This window comes from Staurois parvus, unplaced genomic scaffold (genome assembly GCF_062004578.1).
Source record: "Staurois parvus isolate SC_StPar_1 unplaced genomic scaffold, SC_StPar_1.0 ptg000877l, whole genome shotgun sequence".
Lineage (NCBI taxonomy): Eukaryota > Metazoa > Chordata > Amphibia > Anura > Ranidae > Staurois > Staurois parvus.
This window is the reverse complement of record NW_028318673.1, coordinates 1,105,662-1,128,151: the sequence shown is the minus strand read 5'-3', so window position 1 is coordinate 1,128,151 and position 22,490 is coordinate 1,105,662. Positions and strand designations below refer to the sequence as shown.

The window sequence follows — 22,490 nt, the reverse complement described above, 5'->3', positions numbered from 1 at the left end:
ACTATGGAGGAAGAGGACGGACGTGACTATGGAGGAAGAGGACGGACGTGACTATGGAGGAAGAGACGGACGTGACTATGGAGGAAGAGGACGGACATGATGATGGAGGAAGAGGACGGACATGATGATGGAGGAAGAGGACGGACATGACTATGGAGGCAGAGGACGGACGTGACTATGGAGGAAAGAGGACGGACGTGACTATGGAGGAAGAGGACGACGTGACTATGAAGGCAGAGACGGACGTGACTATGAAGGCAGAGGACGGACGTGACTATGAAGGCAGAGGACGGACGTGACTATGGAGGAAGAGGACGGACGTGACTATGGAGGAAGAGGACGGACGTGACTATGGAGGAAGAGGACGGATGTGACGGGAGTTACTGGGTGTAAATAGAACATAACATCTTATTACCTCCTCTGCTGCCACTTCCACCAAGGTCTCCTCTCCACTTTGTATGGTATACAACTTCCTGTCTTTATTCCAGATGACTTCCTGTCTGTGCCTGACATCACTTCCTGTCTTTGCCTGAACATCACTTCTTGTCTGTGCCTGACATCACTTCCCTGTCTGTGTTCTATAATAACTTCCTTTCTGGATAGAAGTGAGATCACCACCCTTGTGGAGTTCAGAGGAACTGCAGCCCCGAGAAACATTAAAATAACCGTTCCTGTGGTTTCCATGAAAGATCAAAAATAACTAAAAAAAGGGGAGGGGAGAGGGGAGAGGGGAGGAGGGGAGGGGAGAGGGGGGGAGAGGGGGAGAGGGGGGGAGAGGGAGGGAGAGGGGGGGAGAGGGGGGGAGAGGGGAGGGGAGAGGGGGGGGAGAGGGGAGGGGAGGGGAGAGGGGGGGGAGAGGGGAGAGGGGGGGAGAGGGGAGGGTCAAATCAGGAAGTACTAGGGCATGGAGATGTATGGAATCCATGGATCCCACATTTTATCACATTGGTGATGTAGCTAGGGGCGGTGTTGTGGATGGCTTTGTAAGTTGTGGTTAGTATTTTGTATTTTATATGTTGGGTTAGTGGAAGTCAGTGAAGGGATTGGCAGAGAGGGGCAGCAGTCACTGATTGGTTGGGTTGTCTAATGAGAGCGATCCCACCAAACCTGATCCTTCTGGGGAGACAATGCAAAAATATATATCAATCCACTCATAATGACATCATCTTCTGGGAGTGTCTGCACATCCATCCATTTCATACACATTTCATTGTCTCAGCAGATCTCCTGCAGCCTATTAGCTCCCATTTCCCTTTCTATGTCTCAGCGGATCTCCTGCAGCCTATTAGCTCCCATTTCCCTTTCTATGTCTCAGCGGATCTCCTGCAGCCTATTAGCACCCATTTCCTTCTCTACGTCTCAGCAGATCTCCTGCAGCCTATTAGCACCCATTTCCCTTTCTATGTCTCAGCAGATCTCCTGCAGCCTATTAGCGCCCATTTTCCTCTCTATGTCTCAGCAGATCTGCTGCAGCCTATTAGCTCCCATTTCCCTCTCTGTCTCAGCAGATCTCCTGCAGCCTATTAGCTCCCCATTTCCATTTCTATGTCTCAGCAGATCTCCTGCATCCTATTAGCGCCCATTTCCCTCTCTATGTCTCAGAAGTGGTGTGACTACAGATGATCCCTCAATATCGCCTCTCCAGGAATAATGTCCCTTCAATCTAATATTCCTGAGACATCTATACAAGTCCTGTGCCAACAACGTCTTCCTGATACCTTTAGGGCTGAAGCCCAAACCTTCCCCAGAAGGTCCATCTTCCCCGATGTCAGTCCAGCTGAGGAGAAGGTGACAATTCCGTCTATTTCTGTTGATGATGAATCATCTGTTGGGATGGTTGGATGAGTGGGAGATCCCTTGTTGCAGCGTTGATGTTTCCTACCTCCCCTGTGGCCGGATCTCTGCCTGTTTCCTTGATTCTGATGTACAATACGAGGCCGGTGTTGTCCCTCTATAGATCCTAATAAAAGTGCCTCCAGCAGAGGAGGGAAGTGATGGGTCAGAGGCTGTAGAAGAAGCTCTAGTGAGCAGTCTAGATGGACGAGGTGAGTCTTGTGTAGGTGGTGCTCCAAGAGTTACGCCTGATTAGTAGATGGTTAGATGTTGGACTCCTTCAGCTGCTCGGCTGACAATGCAGACTGTAGTGTAGACTCCACCTGTGTGATCTGTACAGCCAGAGCAGCTTCTTCCTTCTGGAGAAATGAAACTCCGAGAACAATGGAGCTTTTGTTTAGGACTTGTGTAAACAGACCACTGGACTCCTCCCTGTCCACAAACAGACCACTGGACTCCTCCCTGTCCACAAACAGACCAGTGGACTCCTCCCTGTCCACAAACAGACCACTGGACTCCTCCCTGTCCACAAACAGACCACTGGACTCCTGCCTGTCCACAAACAGACCACTGGACTCCTCCCTGTCCACAAACAGACCACTGGACTCCTCCCTGTCCACAAACAGACCACTGGACTCCTCCCTGTCCACAAACAGACCACTGGACTCCTGCCTGTCCACAAACAGACCACTGGACTCCTCCCTGTCCACAAACAGACCACTGGACTCCTCCCTGTCCACAAACAAAGCTGGGGTCAGTTTACCTCATAGCCCCCTTGGAATAAGCTGTGCTTCTAATATTCAGCTAAAGTTATCTTTTTACATAGACAAGACAGCTGTCTTTAGGAACTTCTCAGGAGGACTTTGATCTGGTGTCATTTACCCAAAAAACCCTTCCCGTCCTCCACTAAGAACACCCTCTTCCCCCCACAGAGGACACCCCTCCCCCACTAAAGACAACCCCCCACACACACAGAGGACACCCTCCCCCACTACAGACACCCTCCCCCACTAAAGACACCCCCCCCCCACACACACACACAGAGGACACCCTCCCCCACTACAGACACCCTCTCCACTGAAGATACTTCTTCCTCTCTTTTCCTCCTCTGCAGACACTCCTCCCCCTCCTTTCCTGTGCTGGGGACACTCTTCTCCTTCTGAGGACACACCTCTCCCCTAGTGTTGTCACCCCTCCCCACTGAAGACACTCTTTCCACTGAGATCACCCCCTGCAGTTTAACCAGTTGCTGCCCAGTCTATAGCCAGATGGCGGTTGGACGAACAGCTCGCCCCTCCAGGTGGTGCCATATGGCGTCCTTTCTGGAGCGTGCACCCCGCAGGGCTGTGGTGCGATCTGTCACCGGCCATGTACCTCAGACACGGCCGATGACAGATTTGTGTACTGGCCCTATTGCCAGTGCCATGTGACCTGCTGTGACCAATCACTGCAGGTCACATGACAGTTGTATACAATGGATGGCTTCCTTTCATACCATCCATTGTATACAAGTGTGTCTAGCTGTGAATAGTCACAGCGATCACATGCACAAGCTGCACCAATCACAGCCCAGCTGTAGCCAAATCACAAAAAAACCCTGAATGAATCGATGTCATTCAGGTAAATGCATAAAACCTCCAGCAGCACTGAATGTCCGTTCAGAAAGCACGCTGGATGCAGGACAGGCCAGTACCTTGATGGCATATTGAGCAAGTTCTGGCCAGTGATCCATCCTCAAGACCCAGTAACCCAGTGGATGATCAGTTGGAAAGGTCTCCAAGTCTGTTCTTGCCCCTAGATAATCCTGCACTATATGATGCAGACCCTGCCGATGGGTGCTTAAACCTAACAGTCCTGGGTGCTGAGGACTAAAGAACTGTCTAAAGGCATCGGTCAGCTGACCGCCTTCTCCACCGCTCTTCCTTTGACAGAATGAAGCCTCAGAAACACGTTGTCCAGGAAATGGTGACCTCCCAGTGTCTGGAAAGGTGTTGCACAATTTCAAGGCATCCTCAGGATGTTTCATCCTCTGCTCCCTCTGGGAAGACTGGATGAGCTCTGCACCTTGACCCTTGTAACGTGGATCAAAAAGGGTTGCCAACCAGTATTGATCCCTCTTCTTGATAACACAAATCCTCAGGTTCTTACACAGGCTTTGCAGAATCAGGGAGCCCATGCAGTGTAAGTTTGAGGAGGCAGAAGATTCTGAGTCCTCTGGGTGACTGAGGATGACATTGTCAGGAACTACCTCCTCCCAGCCATGTACTACTCCTGGCTGGGTTCTGGGGACTGAAAAGTGTATCACAACAATAAAGCACAAAAAAGCCACCCAATAATGACACGTATAACTAGTGTCATTAACTTATCTCCGACTCACTTGTATAAGTGTGGATCCATAAACCCAAAAGGTACATACTAAGCAAAATGGTAGTGTGACAAGAACACCCCTACCTGGAAAAAGAAGGTTATTAAGTGATCCACGCGGAGTAATATGAATTCAAAAATATTCCAAACAATTCTTTATTTGATCACATAGATCATGAGGAGGTTAAACATGAGCATGGTGTACATATGAAAAAAATAAAATCATGTTAAAAAGCACTAGGCGTCTTCAGTTTAGGGTCATCTTACTACTCCTGGCTGGGTTCTGGGGACTGAAAAGTGTCCCTTGAAGACTGCTCTATGTGATCCTCTACTTCCATGCTGCTGCAATCCTCCTCCACTTCCTCCTCCTCCTCCACTTCCTCCTCCTTCTGTGTGTTCTGCAGCCCCACAGGAATGGTTTCTGCATAAAGAAGGCCTTGAGAGGACAGGAAATCTCCTCTTCCTCCCGCTGTTCTGCCTCCAGTGCCCTGTCCATGATTCCATGCAGCGTGTGCTCCAGCAGGAAGACTACAGGGATAGTGTCACTGATGCATGCAGTGTCACAGCTCACCATCCTTGTGGCCTCCTCAGATGGTGACAGGACAGCGCATGCATCCATTGTCAGCAGCCACTGGCGAGGTGAAAAGAAGCCAGCTCCCCTGAGCCTGTCCTTGCGCCATTCTCACACAGGTACTCATTGATGGCCCTCTGCTGCGTGTGCAGCCACTGCCGTGTTACCAAAGTGGAGTTCCACCGAGTGGACATGTCACAAATGAGTCTGTTGGTGGGCAGTTGAATTTCAGCCAACTGAACACAGGCCGTGTATGACCACCGAAAATGGCCAGACTTTTCTGGCCTTGCCTCAGAAGATCTTGAAAGCCTGGGTACCTGTTCAAGAAGCACTGTACCACCAAATTCAGACGTGTGCCAAGCATGGAGCATGTGTCAAGTGTCCCTGTTGGAGGGTGGAGAGCCCCTTCAGAGCTGACAGAATCTGTGTCCTGGTGTGGCTCCTGTCCCTTAGACAGACCAGCTGAAGCACCACGTGGCATCTTTTATCCTGACTGCTTGCAGAGCCCTTGAACGCTTATGGAGCACTGCTGGTCAGAGGACAATTCAGCAGAAGAGGCCATAGAGGAAGAGGAGGGGGAGGGGGTGGAGCAGACAGATGTGGCAGAATCACCACCAGGTTTTGGAGGCATGGTGGTGGAAACAAGCTCCAGAACTGAACCCTGTCCTGCATCCCTTCCCAGCTGCTAGCAGAGTCACCCAGTGTGCCGTGACGGATATGTACCATCCCTGACTGTGCCTGCTGGACCACGTGTCAGTAATGTGACCTTGCTGCTGACCTCCTTGTCCAACAAGGCCAAAACATGACCTTCCACATGATGGTACAGAGCTGGAATGGCCTTGCATGAAACAAATTGTCTTTTCGGAACCTGTCACTGTGATACAGAACATTCTGCAAATTCCCGGGAAGGGGGAAGAGTCCACCAGATGGAAAGGCAGCAGTTGTAACGCAGCAATTTGGCCAGGATAGAATGTGGATGGGTGGGACAGTCTATTTTTCATGGTTCAGCAAATGGGTAGTGAAATGTTCCTGCTGAATGAACAGGTGGTGTCCTGCTGTCGATGGGCCACCCACTGCTGTACCATCACTCCTCTCAGTGGAGGCTGTTGAGAAGACCTGACGTTTTACAGTAGAGATCCCAAATGAGGAGCAAGGAGAAGTCTGCACTTTTTCTGGGTCTTTCAGGTGCTGTTACCAGCGGGCTGCATGGCAGCTCATCATACGTCTGTCAAGCATGTGGTGCCCAAGTGGCTGGTGTTTGGCCACGCTTGGTCTGCTTCAGTCAGACTGCAAACAGCAATGCTGCACATGTGTTGAAGAAAGCCCACACCAGAGAACTTGTGGAAGTCTGCATGGAGTCAGCAGCGCCCCCCACCTGTGGAGCTCTGTCGTGTGATGCCATTGGTTGGCTGCCCTTATGCCTGTCCCTGGAGGACATCCTGCCTTGTTGGAGTTCTGCCTCCTCCTCACTGTCCTCCTCTGTTCTCTCAGCACCAAGTATGGTCAGTGACCTCATCATCCCCATCCTCCTCATCAATGGAGCCAACTTGGCAGTGTGCTGCGGCTGGGGGAACAGGACTGACCATTTCTTTTCCCTCACTGGCGCCCCCTCTCTCTAGGCTCACGTCACTCCTTTCCTCATCCTGGGAACCAACATCACAGCATTCAGATTGCTGCACATCCTCCAGCAGCATGGGGACTGACACTATGATCCAATCATTCTGGTGACTCCTCCATGCATGATGGTGGGGCTACGGAAGGAGCAGCTGTGGGTGGACAAGGAGCCGGAGGAACAGGACACTTTTGGCAGCTGTGGTGGAAGGCAAATAGTATGAGCCTGGATGACAGAGGATGAGGATGACTGACTTATCCACTACACCACCTCTTCTGCATGTTGTGGTTCAATAATACGGCCAGCACTTTGGCCAATCATGGCTCTTCCTGAGAACTCAGCGTTATTGGCCAAAGCATTGCACCTGACTGTGGCACTCGGGTGAACTTCTGGTTAATGTTGAACACGGAAATGGATAATGTTTGAGTCGAACTGTCAGGCCATCCCTACTCAAAATATTAATCTCTGCGGATCTACTGCTTCCACTTTACACCTACTTCCTTGATCTTGAGGTGTTTGCCAGTAAATTAAGAATACTGAACCATGTGCAAATCCATATACAACACAGTGTTTGTGCTCGGAATGCAGTTCCCTGCAGATCTACTGCTTCCACTTTACACTGCCTTCATGTAGCACTACCTCCGAAGGAGGCTGAATGTTGCCCCTGGTTTCCCTTTGCTTTGCCCCACAGCCAAGGCAAACACACACACTTCTGCTCGTTGTCTCCAATGACCAGTCTAGGGGATGTTTTGTGTTTGAGTTTATTGTAGAACTGGGGATAGGGATGGGGAATGTAGTCGGATCCTCCAGAATCAGAACTCTTCACACTGAGGACATCTAGCTGATCTCTTAGTAGAAGACTTGTGAAGTCTCGGCTGACCAGGAGATAGCAGACTTCTCAGTAACAAATAGCAGCAAGTAGTTGTAGGAGAGCGAAGTCCCATTAGCAGTAGCAATACTTGGACAAGCTCTGCAGAACACTAGCAGGCTCCCCTTTCTCAGACCCAGGCTGACTATCAAGCACCAGAGGGGTAACAAGCACACAGCCCCCCAGATCTCTCAGGTTTGCACTCACAGGTCCAAGGACAGAATGGTTGCCTCCTTCCAATCTTCCAAGCCACTCTCTCCAGTGATACCAGACAGAGCTTTGGCAGGACAGCTCCCCTCAGTCAGCTTACTGTAGAATCAGGGTCCACTCTCTCTAACTTCAGGCCCTCAGGTCACCCTCAAGGGGCCACATAACAGCAAGTGCCAGGCGAGGCAGCCTGCCTCCAGCCTGGCTGGTGCAATCCTCTCCGAGGAAAGACACTGAACCCATGTGCTCTCAGAGTATAAATACCACTCCCAGCATGCAAGGGGTCACCCTCCCCCTGCAATGGCCAGGACTGTATCCATATTCCATGCCGGTCATTTGTCTAGCCATTCCCATGTTCTGGAAGACTCTCATAGCTTCCTGAAGGCAGGCAAGAACTCAGACAAACTCCAACAGAACCAGAGCAGCATGAGCAGACCTGACTAATCAATCACAGCTCTCTGTAAATCAGAATACCGACTGAATCTACCTGACAGCCTCTCTGGTGAGCAGAGAACACAGCTATGCTTTACCTGACCACACATCCTAGACCTGACCAGGAGGGGGCGCTACATTCATTCATCTCATCAGATTTGCTGCTATAGGAAATCATCTCAAATCCTGTGCAAATCCATGGAGACAGACAATATTGTGTGCTCAGTATAGTGTTCTCTGCAAGTCCACCGCTTCCACTTTGCATCTACTTCAATCCACTTATATTACTCCAAAATCCACCAATCAGTGAAAAGTTGATAAGGTATGAAAGTGCTCCGCCCTCCAAACTGTGCCGGCTGTAGTGTAGCCACGCCTTCTTCCACCTCTTGTACACGTGAGGTAAGGGCGCCCCCTAGTAGTGCTTCCCCTCACCACACCAATAGGACTCCCAGCTTTTCAGCTCCCAGAGTCACAAACATCCTTCACACTCTCCTCATCTCCGATGGTAAAGGAACCGGATCCTCCTCGCTCACTCCTGCAAGTCTGCTGCGGGTTCTGTCAGTCTCCCTCCTAGACTCCGCCTCCAACCGCCATTCCAGCAGGAGCTCCGCCTCTAAATACCACTCAGGGAGGAGAGAAAGGGGAACCCGACATCATGTGACACCTTTTATTACATGGAAATATGAAAATCAATGGGACTAATGCAATCACATTTACTGCAAAATCAATGGAGCCAAGATGTGTCCCCCGAGGAGTCATATATTTCTGTCCCCCTTGGTGGGAGTGGAGGTGACCCCTCTATAAGGATCTACAGTCCATACACACCCAGCACAAGGCCGGGGTCACACTACCAGATGCTTCTCGGGGCTGCAGTTCCTCTGAGCTCCACAAGGTGGGGATCTCACTTCTACCCAGACAGGAAGTCTCAATGGAAGACAGACAGGAAGTGATGTCAGGTACAGACAGGAAGTGATGTCAGGTACAGACAGGAAGTGATGTCAGGTACAGACAGGAAGTGATGTTAGGTACAGGCAGGACGTATAGAGGAGACCTTGGTGGAAGTAGCAGCAGAGGAGGTAATAAGATGTTATTTTCTATTTACACCCAGTAACCCCCCCGTCATGTCTGTCCTCTGACTTCTACCCAGACAGGAAGTTCCATGAATAAGGAAGTAGAGAGGAGACATTCCTGGATGTGGCAGCAGAGGAGGTAATATGTAGATGAACCCCTTCAGGGGGAGGAGTTGATGATAATATATTTGCTCCCAAAGCTGGCCTACATGGTTCAGTTTTATCGTTCAGCCAGCGGGATGAGCATAAATCCTGAAGTGATTCCCCCATCCACACATTGGAGGTGGATGGGGGAATCCTCCCCGCTGCACTCTTGTATTCTGACAATGGGGGGACTCCTCCGCTCTCAGAATACACGGATCAGCACTGAAGCTATTGGCTGCAGCCGCTGGGGGAGTGGCTTTTATCCAGCAGTGACCACACATGGATGGAAATGTGAGCGATCCCTGCTGAACCCCCTGAATTTCCATGGATCTATGGTCACCTTCAGTGACTTCCTCCCCTCCCCCTCATCTCCTTCATGATGGAGACAATTGTCTGCTATTTACACTCCGTTCCTCCGCACGTCACCTGATCACATGAGAGCTTACTTCCACAGATTCCGGACAAGTTTCTGGATGGTAAAGGTCAAAGTTCACTCTTCAGTTTAGGAGAGGTAGGACGCACCCAGGAACAAGGATTTGGTTTATACAGGAGCCTCATATAGAGGACCCCTCAAATCTCCCCATCCAAATGTCCCTCCATCCAGAGTCTATATGTCCTATGACATCACACTGACCTCACAGCTCCTCCTCCAAATGTCCCTCCATCCAGAATCAGAGGATCCTATGACATCACACTGACCTCACAGCTCCTCCTCCCAATGTCCCTCCATCCAGAGTCAGAAAATCCTATGACATCACACTGACCTCACAGCTCCTCCTCCTAATGTACCTCCATCTGATTTTTTCTGATACTCTTAGGATGTGGGGCCTCTTGGTATCCTCACATGTAAAGTGGGACTGTTGGTCCTGCGTTGTATGCAATGACATCAGAATGCTGCAACAAGCCTATACCCTGCGTAGTGTGGGGGTCCTGTGGGGGGGAATTATACCTCAGCCTGAAGTGGGGCTTTAATAAAATGGAGACCTGAATGGAGAGGTGAGGAGGATTCTGGGAATATCATTTGATGTGACTATTTGTGTTCAGATGTAGAGTTTTCCTCCTGTGAAGTCTGGAGATCATATGACATCACATTGCCTCCACCTCCCTCCCTGATAGAAGAGAGAAAGAAGAAGAAGATTCTAGAAGTCACCAGAGAGATCACTGAGCTGCTGACAGGAGAGGTGAGCGGTGCCGGGAATTCTGGGACATTCTCCAGTAACAGACAAGGGATGTGTCTGGATGGTGACTGTATCATTGTGTGTGTCAGGTTCCTATAAGGTGTCAGGGTGTCACTGTCTATTTCTCCATGGAGGAGTGGGAGTATTTAGAAGGACACAAGGATCTCTACAAGGACGTCATGATGGACAATCAGCCGCCCCTCACATCACCGGGTAAGAGGAGACTTTATTGTAAAGGAGAGAGCAGTACGGAGGATCCACCTAGATCCCCCATCATCTGATAAACACATAGAAACAATGGATTCAGTCAGTGTGTGTGTTTCCTACAGATGGATCCAGTCATGGGAACCCACCAGAGAGATGTCCCCGTCCTCTGTATTCCCGGGATTCCACACAGGAAGGTCACACCATCCCTCACCATCATCAGGTAGATGAGGAACAATCACTGATAGTATCATTAGGATCTGTACATTATCTGCATTGTTACCATTGATGTCATTTTTATTATATATTCAGAGTGGAAACCTGAGAGATCCTAAAGTTGAGGTTAAAGAAGAGATAAAAGAGGAGGATGAGGATGGGGGGATGGAGGAGTCAGAGCTTCTAAAAGAACACAAAGATCTGTACCAGGACACCATGGTGGAGTCATCCAGCTACAGGAACCCACCAGAGAGATGTCCCCGTCCTCTGTATTCCTGGGATTCCACACAGGAAGGTCACACCATCCCTCACCATCATCAGGTAGATGATGACAATTATTGGTAGTTGTGATTTATACACAGCATGTTTGTTACAATGAATGTTTTATTATATCTTTCAGAGTGGAATCCTCGGGGATGATAATATTGATGTTAAAGAAGAGTATAAAGAGGAGGATGAGGAGTATGGAGTGATGGAGGAGTTTTCAGAAGGACACAAGGATACGATGGAGCCACTTAATACCAGGAACCCACCAGAGAGATGTCCCCGTCCTCTGTATTCCCGGGATTCCACACAGGAAGGTCACACCATCCCTCACTATTACAAGGTTGGTGGGATGGAGAATCTAGAACATGGACTTGTAGAGACTATGGGCTCCAATCACAAAGCGGTATCTTCCCGTATCCCAGTATGTAGTAAGATGCTGCATGCTGTTTTTTAGTAGTGAAGCCTGCGGGTAATTTACCACTGGTGTCCATAGCAACACTTGTAAATAGGTTGTTGTTAAGGAGAGGGCAGCCGCCAGTGTACCCAACAACCAGTAAACAAGGAGCGGATGGCCGACAGGTTCTCCGCTGATGGCTGTGACAGGTCTGGTATGAATTTTGAGGGGAACCCGATGCCAAAATTATAAAAATAATGGCGTGGGGTCCCCTCCAAAATCAATACCAGACCCTTAGTGAGTGCCCACCTTCCTCCTGAACCATACCAGGCCACATACCCTCAACATGAGGTGGGTGCTTCAGGGCAGGTGCTCTCTGCTTCCCCAAAAACACCTTGTCCCCATGTCGATGGGGACAAGGGTTCCTTCCCCACAACCCTGGGCAGTGGGTGTGGGTGGGGGGCTTATTGGAATCTAGAAGCCACCTTTAACAAGGAGGCCCCCAGATCCAGGCCCCCCCACTATGTGAATGAGTATAGAGTACATAGTACCCCTATTCATTCACCAAAAAAAAAATGTAGTTTAAGAAAACATTGGAAGTAATTTTTCACAAAACAAAAATAAAGAAAAATGTCCCCCTGATGTAGATCCATCGATGATCCAATCACGATACTCGCTGTCATCGCTGACTGGAAGAAAAAAAAAAAGCTCCCCTCCTGCCATCTGACAGCTCCGCCGCCTCCCATTTCTAAATAAACTAAGGACCTGTGACATCACTGGGTGGCCTTGCCCTCTTGTGACATCACCAATACAACATGCCCTGGTCAGTGATGTCACCAATACAACATGCCCCGGTCAGTGACATCACCAATACAACATGCCCCGGTCAGTGACATCACCAATACAACATTCCCCGGTCAGTGACGTCACCAATACAACATGCCCCGGTCAGTGACATCACCAATACAACATGGCTCGGTTAGTGACGTCACCAATACAACATGCCCCGGTCAGTGACATCACCAATACAACATGCCCCGGTCAGTGACATCACCAATACAACATGCCCTGGTCAGTGACGTCACCAATACAACATGCCCCGGTCAGTGACATCACCAATACAACATGCCCCGGTCAGTGACGTCACCAATACAACATGCCCCGGTCAGTGACGTCACCAATACAACATGCCCCGGTCAGTGACGTCACCAATACAACATGCCCCGGTCAGTGACGTCACCGAGTGGCACCGTCCCTTAGTATATTTAGTGGCAGGAGGCAGCAGAGCTGTCAGACAGAGGGGAGTCTTCACTGGGAGCGGAGCTTTTCTTTCCGAGTCAGCGGTGACAGCGAGCATCGTGATTGATGATGGATCTACACCGGGGGGACATTTTGCTTTAGTTTTGCTTTTTTAATAAAGGACTTGTCAAAAACTGCCTGCTGTATTTTTAACAGAATACTTTTTGGGGGTGAATAATTAGGGGTACCATGTACCCCATACTCTTTCACATGGGGTGAGGGATCTGAGGGCCCCCTTGTTATATTTTGTAAGTCCTCTTCCTGCAAACCCCCACAGCCACTAGCCTGGGTTGTGGGGAAGAGTCCCTTGTCCCCATCAACATGGACAAGGTGCTTTGGAGGAGCAAAGCCCTCCCTGCCCCAGAGCATCCACTGCATGTTAAGGGCACGTGGCCTGGTATGTTTCAGGAGGGGGGGTCGCTTGCTCATCCCCCCCATTCCTGACCTGCTGGGCTGCATGCTCAGATAGGGGTCTGGTATGTATTTCTTTCATTTTGGCAAGGGGTCCCCCTCAAAATCCATACTAGACCCCCCAAAGGGGGGGACCCCACGCCATTTTCTTAATATTTCATTGCCGGTAATTCTTTTTTTTAGATTTATCAGTTGGTTAGGACGAGGCGGCCGCTCGCTCCCTAACAACCATGTAGTTTACTGGTTGTTAAGGATGCCAGCGGCCGCCCACTCTTTACCAAGCAGTACACATTTCCTGAATGCCGCATGTCTCCACCACTAATTAATGACCGCATGCATTTCATTCTTTATTTCCTTCTGTGAATGTAACGCCTGTTCATGCGGTATTTACTGAGCGTGTTCAGTGTTTGTGGTCAATACCGCAACACGGGATAGGAAATGGACAGTTTCAGGATGGCATGCGGTATTTAGGGGAAATGTACCCACATATCACATGTGATCTGCTTCTGTGAAGGGAGACAATGTGTGGATTTTGTGTGTGATGTCACAATCATAAATCTTACATTTTACAGATGATATTTTCTCTCATTTCCTTGATTTAGAGTGGAGATCCAATCGATATAGAATTTGAGGTGAAAGCAGAAGAAGAAGAGGCGTATGTGAGGGATGATCAGCAGTCTATGGAGGAGGATGGAATAACGGGGACATTTATAGAGGAGGACACTCCTACAGAGATCAGCACAGGTGGGTCATGAACACTAAATCCATTCCTCCACCCATACTGCTCACTGATTGGTCCAGAGTAGGGCGGGGACTGGGTGATATCAGCCTGTAATCCCCTGGTCACTTTCCTGAGCTGTGTTCCCCGTCCTGTATTCCTGGATTTCTCTCGGATAATCTTCCTTCTCTGTGCTGCAGACACAATTTATGTCTCTAGACTGGATTTATGGAGGTTCTGGGGTTCAGCTGGCAGCATTACTAGACCTAGGCTCCTGGGACATTGGATTTGGTTCTCCTCCCCATGTCCGGGTCTAGTAAGATTCCTGACCGATCATTTCTCCCAGGATTACTTGCTCTGTGGTCTGCTGGCTGTGCCGGGTGGAGGGATATGTCTGTAGTGTCTCAGTCCCAAGTCACTGAGTGCAGTCTCAGGAGATGGGAGGCAGCGGTGTGGGATCTCTGCAACTTGTCTACAGTAAACATTTAATCTTCCACTGATTACTGAATACCAATATTATGAGTCCTGACCCTTACACTGTAGAATTTATATTGTACATTACATACTCCTGACCCCTGCACTATATACTCCATGTTGTACATTACATACTCCTGACCCCTGCACTATATACTCTATGTTGTACATTACATACTCCTGACCCCTGCACTATATACTCTATGTTGTACATTACATACTCCTGACCCCTGCACTATATACTCTATGTTGTACATTACATACTCCTGACCCCTGCACTATATACTCTATGTTGTACATTACATACTCCTGACCCCTGCACTATATACTCTATGTTGTACATTACATACTCCTGACCCCTGCACTATATACTCTATGTTGTACATTCCATACTCCTGACTTCTGCTCTCCCCCCTCCCCCCACTGCTATATATACACATAACATGGATTCTCTTTTGTTACACCCATTTCCTCCCAGCTGGACATAGTTGTTCTCCCCCATCCTCACTCTCTGACCTCTGGTGATGCTCAGCCAGTCCTGGTTTGGGGAAACCAATCAGCTCCTGTCTAGTAATCCTCTTTGTCTTTGTATTTTAGTCCATGGCCGGGAGATGAGGAAAACCTCCGAGGATTGTCTCACTTTGTCTCCAGACTGGAAAGTAGAAGATGAGGACATCACACAGTATAGTCCAGGAGAAAACACGGCTCCCTTCAATGTCCATCCGGCACCACCCAGCGTAGATGGACCATCGGATTCCTCGTATCCTGAGGAACCTCAGACTGTGCGAGACCGGGCCGGCCTTCCAACAAAGAAGAGGTTCTCCTGTCCTGAGTGCGGGAAAGGTTTCCAGTCTAAATCTGGTCTGAATGGGCATAAAAGATTTCACACAGGGGAGAAGCCACATTCCTGTTCTGTGTGCGGGAAATGTTTTTCAGTGAGGTCCCATCTTTACAAACATCAGAGATCTCATACGGGGGAGAAGCCGTATTGCTGTTCTCAGTGTGGGAAATGTTTTTCAGTGACGTCCCATCTTTATACACATCAAAGATCTCACACTGGGGAGAAGCCATATTCCTGTCCTGAGTGCGGGAAATGTTTTTCACAGAAGTCCTATTTTTACATACATCAGCTATCTCACACGGGGGAGAAGCCATTTTCTTGTACTGAGTGCGGGAAATGTTTTTTATCGAAGTTCCATCTTTACAAACATCAGAGATCTCACACAGGGGAGAAGCCATATTCCTGTCCTGAGTGTGGGAAATGTTTTTCAGTGAAGTCCCATCTTTACACACATCAAAGATCTCACACAGGGGAGAAGCCATATTCCTGTCCTGAGTGTGGGAAATGTTTTTCAGTGAAGTCCAGTCTTTACACACATCAGAGATCTCACACGGGGGAGAAGCCACATTCCTGTCCTGATTGTGGGAAATGTTTTTCAGTGAAGTCTCATCTTTACACACATCAAAGATCTCACACAGGGGAGAAGCCGTATTCTTGTCCTGAGTGTGGGAAATGTTTTTCAGTGAAGTCCAGTCTTTCCACACATCAGAGATCTCACATGGGAGAGAAGCCGTATTCCTGTCCTGAGTGTGGGAAATGTTTTTCAGTTAAGTCCCATTTTAACAGACATCAGAGATCTCACACGGGGGAGAAGCCGTATTCTTGTCCTGAGTGCGGGAAATGTTTTTCACAGAAGTCCAAACTTGATAATCATCAGAGATCTCACACGGGGGAGAAGCCACATTCCTGTCCTGAGTGTGGGAAATGTTTTTCAGTGAAGGCCAGTCTTTACACACATCAAAGATCTCACACAGGAGAGAAGCCGTATTCCTGTCCTGAGTGTGGGAAATGTTTTTCAGTGAAGTCCAGTCTTTCCACACATCAGAGATCTCACACGGGAGAGAAGCCGTATTCCTGTCCTGAGTGTGGGAAATGTTTTTCAGTTAAGTCCCATTTTAACAGACATCAGAGATCTCACACTGGGGAGAAGCCGTATTCTTGTCCTGAGTGCGGGAAATGTTTTTCACAGAAGTCCAGTCTTTACATACATCAAAGATCTCACACGGGGGAGAATCCACTTTCCTGTCCTGAGTGAGGAAAATGTTCCTCACTGAAGTCCTTTTTTCCTGTACATCAGGTATTATAACGGGGTAGACAGATCAGACGGGTCAGTACTTATTGGTGGGTGGAATGGGGAAAGATGCGGGGAAGGCTATGGTAGATGATAAGAAGTTTCCCATGTTACAAACAACCAGTGCAATTGGTACCATTTGTATGCAAATAAAAAATACAAAAAATCCATGTGAACAAGGTGTCGGTGAATGAACAAGGTGTCCGTGAATAAACAAGGTGTCCATGAATAAACAAGGTGTTGGTGAATGAACAAGGTGTCGGTGAATGAACAAGGTGTCGGTGAATGAAAGTGTTTGTTCACCAATGCCAGAAGTGTGCCCAGCACAATAGGTGAGTTGGAAGGTTTGGTGCATGAAGAGAACTAGGATTGAATTGGTATTGCTGAATCTTGGCTTCATTCCTCACATGACTGGGCCATTCATATTCCTGGCTCGGTTCTCTTTCGGAGAGACGGGGGAAATAGGAAAGGTGGTGGTGTCTGTCTCTATGTGAGAAGTGATCTCAGAGCGAGTGTGAAAGAGGACCTAGTTGATGGAGAGTGTGATGAGGCTGAAGTATTATGGGTGGAACCAGGGGCGGACTGACAACTCATGGGGCCCCCGGGCAATAGGGGATCATGGGGCCCCTGTGTCCTTGCCCAAACTCAAAAAAGCCCATGAAAAAGGTACCAGGGGCATCTCATGGGGCCCCCTACTGACCCCAGGCCCTCGGGTAGTGCACGAGTTTCCAAATGGTCAGTCCGCCCCTGGGTGGAACTGCACATGGGGGGCGGTACTACAAAGGTCATCATTGGAGTTTGTTATAGGCCTCCCAGTGTTAATGAGGAGGTGGAGACTCAGCTCCTTCCACAGATGGAAAGGGCTGGGACAGTGATAATAATGGGGGATGGTAACTACCCGGAATGGGACTGCAAGCACAGTTAAAGGGTAAAAATTTATAAACCTACTACAGGACAATTTTATGGTCCAGTTCATAGAGGCCCCAACTAGGAATGATGCTCTGCTGGACCTGGTCATCTCCAACCATGCAGAGCTTATTACGAATGTCCATATAAAAGAACATCTGGGTAGCAGTGACCATAACATGATTTCATTTATTGTTAGCTGTATGCAGCGAGCACATATGGGAAAAATAAAAATGCTCAACTTTAAGAGAGCTAATTTTCCAAGGCTGAGAGCTGCTCTCCAGGACTTAGACTGGGAGGGAATATTGGCATTGATGAACACAACACAGAAATGGGAGTTCTTCAAAAAGCCTGTATGTGACCACACTGCAAAATATATTCCCATGGGCAACAAGTATAAAAGGCTACAAATCCAACCTATGTGGCTTACGGCCAAAGTTACAAAAGCGATAGATAATAAGAAAAGAGCTTTTATTAAATATAACAATGAAGGAACGTGATCATCGTTTACACATTACAAAGAATAGAACAGAAGATGCAAAAAGGAAATAAAGGCACAAAAACTGAAAACAAACGACAGAAAGATATCAGGACGACCCCAAAACATTCCTCCAATATATGAATAGTAGAAAGGTCCGGTCCCAGCATGTAGGCCCTTTACAGAACCATCTAGAGGGGGGGGGACAAAGAGAAGGACAATGTATGAAATCCCTTCTTCAGCTCTGTGTATACAAAGGAGCATGGGGGGGCTCTTGTCCATAATGGGGGGGTGGTACTGACACCCCCCAGATGATCCACATTGGCTCACAATTGATATGATCCAGAAATATTTGTACAGAATAAAGGTGAATAAAGCCCCTGGACCGGATGGCAGACACCCACGGGGGCCTTAAAGAATTCAGCTCTGTCATCTCACAGCCATTGTTTCTCATTGTTAGGGACTCTTTAATGACTGGCATAGTACCACTGGATTGGTGTAAGGCCAATGTGGGGCCAATATTTATAAAGGGGACAAAATCTTTACCAAGTAATTATAGACCTGTTAGTGGAACTTCTATAGTTGGGAAGATACTGGAGAGTTTAACCCCTCCCCCTCCTGAGGATTTACCCCCCTTCCTGGCCAGACCTCTTTTTGCTTTCGGCGCTGCACTAGTTCATCTGATAATTGCGCGGTCATGCAATGCTGCACCCAAACGAAATTTATGTCCTTTTTTTCACACAAATAGAGCTTTCTGTCGGAGGTATTTGATGACCTGTGCGCTTTTTATTTTTTGCGCTATAAACAAAAAAAGACCAAAAATTTTTAAGAAAAAAACAATTTTTTACTTTTGGCTATAAAAATATATAGTAAACTTAAAGTTAGTTATAAATTTAGGCCAAAATGTATTCTGCTCCATGTTTTTGGTAAAAAATCCCAATGAGTGTATATTGATTGCTTTGTGTGATAGTTATAGCGTCTACAAACTATGGGAGAGATAATGGAATTTATGCCATTTTTTTGCTATACAGCACTGCACTTGTGTTACTGACAATTGCGCGGTCATGCAATACGGTACATAAATGAACATGTAACTAAACTCTTCTTTAAACACAGATGAATCTATCCCAATATACAATAAAATAAAAAAATAAATTGTAAAATAAAATTAAAAATCCCAAAAAATTATATATCAAACTAAATGTCCCAAAAAATAAATGTCCAAAATGTCTCTGTAAAGATGTCTTTCCAAATTCCAAAGCAAACTCGTATCATCTTTAATCATCCAGTATGGAAATTCCAAAATTCTTCATGAACCTCAAAAAAATAAACTTCTGATAGTGTATTACCTTTATACTGAACATACATGTAAAATAGTGAAAGAACCATGTATCATGCCAACTGCATACCGTGAGCTCACACGTGAAAAACAATTCCTCTACCAATATATCAATCTCTGAATATGTAAATACACTCGTGACAAGAATCAGAAGAGTGACCATTCCAAGTCCAAACGATGAAACGTGATCACCTCCAAATAGTGAGGATGGAGAATAACCCAAATCTCTAATAGTGAGCTCTACAAACTCAATAATAGTGAACAATAAAGTGCTCTCCTCCAACTGGTGCAACAATGGATCATTCCCCTCTGGAAATAAATCCCAGGCTTTCAGGGGATAGTCGCACTCTCCAGGCTTCCTAATGTTCCTGTTGGCACTCTTCCATATTCCTCATAAGGTGAGATAGGAGACAATCAGCGCTATATAGTAACAGAAGTCAATATTTATTGAATAAAATTAAAAATTAGTGAAGCGCTTGTATCACATGAATACAATCATGTATCTCCATATAGTGTAATTATAAATCAAAGTGACCACTATATATAATAAATGTGTGTTGACTCCCTCTAGTGAAAAGAAAAAATAGTGTCAACCAAAATAGCTAAATAACACACATTAGGAAACTAAATATATAGTGCATAAATCAAATATAATGAACAGAATATATATATACGTGAAAACAGAATATTGGCCACATACAATGGTGTCTAAATTATACATAAATGATATATGCCATAGGTGAACAAGACAATATCAAAGGTGAAAAAAATATTCCATGCATGTGACTGTGCTTTAAGCTGGAACACACACGTGATCTCCACTTCTAAGTGCAAGTACTCTCCTTCAAATGGCAGCAATGCCTGCTCACCTCCCTTCCTCGACCCACACAGGGCCTCAAAGCAGTTACCACCTCAGTGGTGTATTCCTCTGGCAGACTCCTTATTCCTCCTCCTCTCTTATGCAACTCCTCCCTTCCTCGACCCACACAGGGCCTCAAAGCAGTTACCACCTCAGTGGTGTATTCCTCTGGCAGACTCCTTATTCCTCCTCCTCTCTTATGCAACTCATAAAAAGACAAGAAAGCCTTCCATAGTGTAGTAAATTTAATAGGCAAAGTTAAAAATTACAAAGTTTTCCACTCACATGCTCCTTTCCATAAAAAAGCGTTTTTCCCAGCCTGTGGGTAGATATGCATGCACCTGGGGGAATCCAATATGGCCACTGTGTCCGGACATACGTCACCAGGAAGTAGACAAACCGACGCGTAGCTACGCGTCGGTTTGTCTACTTCCTGGTGACGTATGTCCGGACACAGTGGCCATATTGGATTCCCCCAGGTGCATGCATATCTACCCACAGGCTGGGAAAAACGCTTTTTTATGGAAAGGAGCATGTGAGTGGAAAACTTTGTAATTTTTAACTTTGCCTATTAAATTTACTACACTATGGAAGGCTTTCTTGTCTTTTTATGAGTTGCATAAGAGAGGAGGAGGAATAAGGAGTCTGCCAGAGGAATACACCACTGAGGTGGTAACTGCTTTGAGGCCCTGTGTGGGTCGAGGAAGGGAGGAGTTGCATAAGAGAGGAGGAGGAATAAGGAGTCTGCCAGAGGAATACACCACTGAGGTGGTAACTGCTTTGAGGCCCTGTGTGGGTCGAGGAAGGGAGGTGAGCAGGCATTGCTGCCATTTGAAGGAGAGTACTTGCACTTAGAAGTGGAGATCACGTGTGTGTTCCAGCTTAAAGCACAGTCACATGCATGGAATATTTTTTTCACCTTTGATATTGTCTTGTTCACCTATGGCATATATCATTTATGTATAATTTAGACACCATTGTATGTGGCCAATATTCTGTTTTCACGTATATATATATTCTGTTCATTATATTTGATTTATGCACTATATATTTAGTTTCCTAATGTGTGTTATTTAGCTATTTTGGTTGACACTATTTTTTCTTTTCACTAGAGGGAGTCAACACACATTTATTATATATAGTGGTCACTTTGATTTATAATTACACTATATGGAGATACATGATTGTATTCATGTGATACAAGCGCTTCACTAATTTTTAATTTTATTTTGCACTTATTGGTATCAGCTAAGTGACAGCAGCTGTATTTTGTCAATTATTCCCATGAGCGCAGGAGGATCCCTTATTATTTAATATTTATTGAATATCTTACATTACAATTGAAGAATATCAGCTTCCAGCATTCAGAACAGCTCAGGTGTAGTCCTATGTATAGAGAACCGCATGTTCCCACTTCCAAAATGGCCACCACCACACTTCCGGTTTTGCGTGAGTGCGTTAGACGTTGCATGTCCCAATGTGTTTTGTCACTTCCTGGACTTTTTCACACGGGATCAAGATGTCTGAGAGGTGGTTCCTTATATTCTGTCCCACATCATGGGCAAGAAATCGAATCCGCCATCTTACTATATGGAAAAATGGTGGCATGTATATCTTTATTCCCATTCCCTATACAAGCACTGCAATCCCTATACGAGCACTGCAATCCCTATACGAGCACTGCAATCCCTGTACGAACACTGCAATCCCTATACGAGCATTGCAATCCCTATACAAACACTGCAATCCCTATACGAGTGTTTTAGTCATGGACTTAATCATCCAGTGCTTATCTGTTCCTGTCCTAATTTATGACGCTAGCTTTTGAAATGTGCGCACATTGGAAGGGACTCACGCTGACACACAAGTTCAGTCTATGAATACTTCTAGTTTATTATAATGAGAAAGTGAACTTATATATGCAGAATGATGCGAGAGTCATGTGACAACAGCATACGCATTATATTAGTCTTTGATTGGTCATTTCCACACGAAAACAATCTCCGTCATGGTATAGGTGTGATCTTCTTCAGTCTTATCTCATAGAGAAGAAAAACATTCTTTGTTTCCCAAATCACACGATGGGAGGGGGTCTGTTCCTGTGAGCAGACATTTCTTAAGCAAGGATTTCTTATAGTACCACAAAGCCCAGCAGGCAGAAAATATTCACACAACATATGTATTAAAGTATAAAAGTAAATATTTATAAAACTTATAGAAATAGCGTATATATATATATATTCAATAGGAAACGAAATAGGCATTTTACCAAATCCATCACAGTCCCCAATTAAAATGACTATTTTCCTCTGTCCCTATAAGACCTCGCTCATCTGTCCTTATGTACCTTGGAACTCTTTTATGCTGCACGTTAGACAGGTGATGACTATTTCATCACCCCCCTTGCCACAGACTTTGTACATAAGGAAGTCAGATGCTATCCCTACAAAATTGTGAGATTACTATTGGCGGGGAGGGACCGTAATGGGGTATAAGGTTTTTCTTCATCTATCA

At 46.8% G+C, this 22,490-nt stretch overlaps 1 pseudogene; it reads left to right on the top strand.

Moving 5' to 3' along the window:
- The first annotated feature begins 203 nt into the window (after positions 1 to 203).
- The window catches only part of LOC149443096 (uncharacterized), a 36,735-nt pseudogene continuing 14,448 nt past the window's right edge, over positions 204 to 22,490 (top strand).